The following is a 4,672-nucleotide window of genomic DNA, read 5'->3' as shown; positions in this document are numbered from 1 at the left end:
CCCTCAGACCCAGGAGTCCAGATCCCCAGCCTCTCCTCCCTCAGACCCAGGAGTCCAGATCCCCAGCCTCTCCTCCCTCAGACCCAGGAGTCCAGGGCCCCAGCCCCTCCTCCCTCAGACCCAGGCATCCAGGCCCCCAGCCCCTCCTCCCTCAGACCCAGGAGTCCAGGCCTCAGCCCCTCCACCATCAGACCCAGGAGTCCAGGCCTCAGCCCCTCCACCGTCAGACCCAGGAATCCACGCCTCAGCCCCTTTTCCCTCAGACCCAGGAGTCCAGGCCCCCAGCCCCTCCTCCCTCAGACCCAGGCATCCAGGTCCCCAGGCCCTCCTCCCTCAGACCCAGGAGTCCAGGCCTCAGCCCCTCCACCGTCAGACCCAGGAATCCAGGCCGCAGCCCCTCCTCCCTCAGACCCAGGCATCCAGGCCCCCAGCCCCTCCTCCCTCAGACCCAGGTGTCCAGGCTCCCAGCCCCTCTTCCATCTGACCAGGAGTCCAGAACCCCAGCCTCTCTTGCTTCAGACCCAGGAGTCCAGGCCCCAGTCCCTCCTCCCTCAGACCCGGGAATCCAGGCCTTAACTCCTCCTCCCTCAGACCCAGGAGTCCAGGCTCCCAGCCCTTCCTACCTCATACCCAGGAGTATAGGCCCCAGCTCCCTCCTCCCTCAGACCCAGCACTTCTTTGGGCAGTTAGAAATCTGAGATTGTAGCCCATCATAATTCCAGCAGTTCAAGCTCCATCTTCTCACCCCACCCCCTCCTCTCCAGGAGACAGGCTTGATGCTGGGGAAGAGGGCCCCGAGAGGGGGCACCGGGCATTTGTCAGCATTCACTGAGTGCCTGGCCCCAGGCTCCATGCACCTTCTCCTCAACCATGTGGGAGAGAGATGACCACTTTCGGCGTCCACACGAGGAGGCAGGCTCACTTGGTGACCTGGCCAGACCATGAGCGCCATGAGGACTGAGCTCACAGCGGTCTCGCTCCTGCTTTATACTGGGCACCTGGCACGGCTGGCCCAACACAAAGGGGGAAGGGAAGGAGCCCTGCTCTTCCCCGCAGCCAGCCCCTCATCCGTACCCAGTGTGGCGGCGTGGTGCTTGGGGCTGTTGACGTTGAGGTGCAGGTAGTTGTGGTGCAGATTATCTGGGGGGACCGAGAAGGGAGGTGACGTCACTGCCATCGCTGACTCCCAGCTGGCACCGCGGCCCTGATCTCTGGGAAGGACTCTGGCCCCAAGGTTGGCCCCACATGCAGGACCTCGTTAGAGCTCCACAGATCAACCCATGCCATTGGCCACATGAACTGAGGCTGGGGGTCTTGAAGGCGGAAAGAGTGGGCACAGGCTCAGGGTGGGTAAGTGGTCTGTCCCAAGCTCCTAGCACCCCCCTCCCTAGTGCCCAGGCTAGAGATCTGAGGGGGTCACCTTGCTACCTCCCTTCACCTCCCACTCATGTCCTCTTGGTTCCTCCTGACATCCGAATCTCTGCCCTGATGTGTCCTCTCCCTCCTGGATCGCCAAAGCAGCCTCTGGCCATCCAGCCCATCCATCTCCATGATCAGCCTCACCGAAGTAACTGCCCTTCCACTGCTCAAGAGCCTTCCCATGGCTCGCCATCACCCACGAGACAAAGCTGAACCCAGGAATGGTGTTTGAGGCTTCAAAACCTGGACCCACTGAATGTCTGCAGCCCCATCTCCCATCCCTTCCCTCAAGCCACATTGCTCTTTCCAGTGAGCCCAGTGTGGTCCTGCCACAGGGCCTTTGCACATGCCACCATGCTGTTCTCACTGCCTTGAAGCCCTTCTTCCCATCTGCCTCAAGATCCAGCTCAAATGTCTCTTCTCCTCTCCACCCCTGACCCCAGCTCTGTCCTTGTCCTCTTGCTGCCTGGACCATCATCCCAGCCTCCTCTTGGGCCTCTTTCCTCTCATCTCTCCCCTTCACATGGGTTCCAGAGGACCAGTTCTTCCACCCACTGCTGACTGTGTTGCTCCTCTGCTCGAACTCCTCTGCAGCTCTCCATCACCCTCAGGACAGAGGCAGAGCTCCTCAGCCCAGCCTGGCACTCAAGGCCCTCTTTGAGGTCACCAACCACCCTCTCCCTGGCCTCAAGTCTGGCCACCTCACAAGCTCTGCTACCCAGAGCTTCCCAGCCCCAGTAATTCCTCTCCTCCTCCACGCCTTTGCTCAAATACCTCTTCCTCGGAGAAGCCCTCCTGCCCCCAAACCAGACCACATCTTCTCGGTCCCCCTGACAGCTCCTTGGACTTCTCCACTGATGCACTCATCATAAATTATAATGATATAGATCATATTTAAGTAATATATATTAAATATGATATATCATATTTTAAAGATATAATCATATCTATTTAACAGCAGCAATAGCCCACACTTAACATGGTATTTTTGTCTGTGTTACACGTTATTCTAAACACCTGTCTCACCAATTCATTTGCTCTTCACAATAACCCCATCAAGTGAGTACTGTTATGCTTCTCATTTTACGGATGGAGAATCTGAGGCCCACAGAGGTGAAGTCACTTGACCCAGGTCACACAGTGGCAGAGGCAGGATTCAAACCCAGTCGGTCTGGCTCTTGACAAATTCGAATTTGGTAGTTGAGCCTTTGTGTGTAGTTGGCTGTTGAGTGGTCTGACACTGAGAGCAGGGGCTTGAGAATGTCTAAACCTACATCACCAAGGTGCCCATGGAGCCCACCCACGGGAGCCCACAGGAGGGCAAGGAGAAGGTCTGGCTCTCTACGGAGTCCCAGCCCCCGTCCGCCTTTCCCAGGACTCGGCGGTGCGTGGCGGGCGCGGGCGTAGAGGGGTGAGGGCGGGTCCGGGGTGATGGGGGTGGAGCCGCCATGGAGGGCGGGGCTACAGGACGAGGGGGCGTGGCCAGAGACGGAGGCTGCGCCGGATCCCGCGTTCCACTCACCGAGGTTGGGGGTCTTCACGGTGTTGTAGAGGTTCTTGGGCGTCCTGGGGGCCATGCTGTCGGGACCGCCGATCCCCGGGGTCAGGGAGCTGCTTCGGGCCCGGTCCGGGCGGGTCCCAGGCCCCGCCTGATGTCTCAGAATGTCCACCAGAGCTCTAAAGGTGGCAGAGAGGTGGTCAGCGGCCTGGAGTCTGGGGGTGGCAGGGGTACAGGGAGGGCCCAGGCTTCTTTCCGCTCCCTGCTCTCGCCCTTGGGTAACCTGTCACTCAGCCTGCTTTTTTCGTCATTGGCCACTCCCGTTTCTCATTGGCCACGCCCCCTCGAACGACCCCCTTTCTTGGGCCACGCTTCCTGTTTGAAGCGCTGCTGCCTTAACTCGTGTGGACCCCACCCCTTCTGTGGTCCCTCTCGCTTCCCTGTGGGCTCACCCCACCCTGAATCTGGGACCCCATTCCCGTTCCTTTTGCAGCCTTCCCCATGGCAACAAAGGGTGCTCCATTTACCCAGTGATGCGGACCTCAAACATTAAATCACCTTGACTCTTCTGTTTTCCCCCCCACTTCACACCTTTCAGTAATCCTACGGATCGAACCTCCAAAACATATCCCGATTGGACCACTACTCACCACCTCTGAAATCTCTCACCTGGATCATTGCAACAGCCCCTTCACGGGTCTCCCCCCTCCCACCCTAGCCCCGTACAACCCAGTCTCACGCGCAGCTCACATAATTTTAAAATGGACAGATGGCATCACGCCTGAGCTCAGGACCCTGCAGTGGCCCCATCACAGTCAGAATAAACCCGGGCCCACCTGCTTCTCCTCACCTCCTGCTGCCCACCGCCCCCAGCTGCACTGGCACTTCCCTGCCCTGCAGGCCACCGAGGGCCTTTGCACGCAGATCCCCTGCCCCAAACCTCTCGCCCACAGATCCCTGCGTGGCTCGTTCCCTCCCTTTGGGTCTCTGCTCAGAGGCCTTTTCGGATCACTTCCTCTAATCCAGCGCCCTCTCCCTCAGCACTTTCCGCTGATTTTCTTCACAGCAGTCATCTACAATTATACAGCACATGCATTTGCCTGCTTACGGACTGGGCCACTGATATTTAATGAGCACTTACGGTGTGTCAGGACTCTGCACGAATCAACTCAGTTAATTACAATGCGAATAGGTGGGGACGATGATTAGTCTCATTGTGCAGACGGGAAACTGAGGCACAGAGAGGTTAAGTAACCCGTCCACTGTCACACAGCCTGTAGGCCGTGAACTTGGATTTGGAAGTTAGGCTTTTCCACCATGGCAGAGACCTTGTTTTGTTCACTCCTGTATCCCCAGCTCCTGGCCCACAGAAGATACTCAAGAAATATATGTCGAATGAATGAGAGCCTGAGCTTCTCCCGCTCCCTGCATCACTCTGCAATAGCCGGGTCAGCTCTGGCGCGGCTTTCTCAGCCCCTGCCCACCTTCAGCTCTGCCGGAGGCCGCCACCTGGGTCTCTGACGACGCCCTATCCCTGTAGCCCCTCCTCCTCGGGTGGCTCCACCTCCCTTGCTGGGCCCCGCCCCAGGCTCGCAGTCCTCCCGCCCCAGAGCACACGCACCTGGGCACGTTGATCTCCCGGTGCGCCCGGGGCGCACGGGACGCCTTGCTGAAGGCCACTTTGGCGCCGACGCCCACGGCCAGGGCGAAGCTGATGACCCCGCACACGACGTAGGCTGTGCTGCCACCGGGGCC

At 59.1% G+C, this 4,672-nt stretch overlaps 1 long non-coding RNA gene across 1 annotated transcript in view; it reads right to left on the bottom strand.

Moving 5' to 3' along the window:
* The window catches only part of LOC105504857, a 5,069-nt gene extending 476 nt beyond the window's left edge, over positions 1-4,593 (bottom strand). Inside the window, exons 1-2 of the long non-coding RNA XR_001000661.1 lie at positions 4,539-4,593; positions 2,942-3,096 (exon numbers count right to left, since the gene is read on the bottom strand). This is a non-coding gene — a long non-coding RNA (uncharacterized LOC105504857). The remainder of the gene's footprint in view (positions 1-2,941; positions 3,097-4,538) is intronic.
* Positions 4,594-4,672: the final 79 nt, after the last annotated feature.

This window comes from Colobus angolensis, unplaced genomic scaffold, assembly GCF_000951035.1.
Source record: "Colobus angolensis palliatus isolate OR3802 unplaced genomic scaffold, Cang.pa_1.0 Scaffold96, whole genome shotgun sequence".
NCBI lineage: Eukaryota > Metazoa > Chordata > Mammalia > Primates > Cercopithecidae > Colobus > Colobus angolensis.
This window is presented reverse-complemented; position numbering and strand designations above follow the sequence as displayed.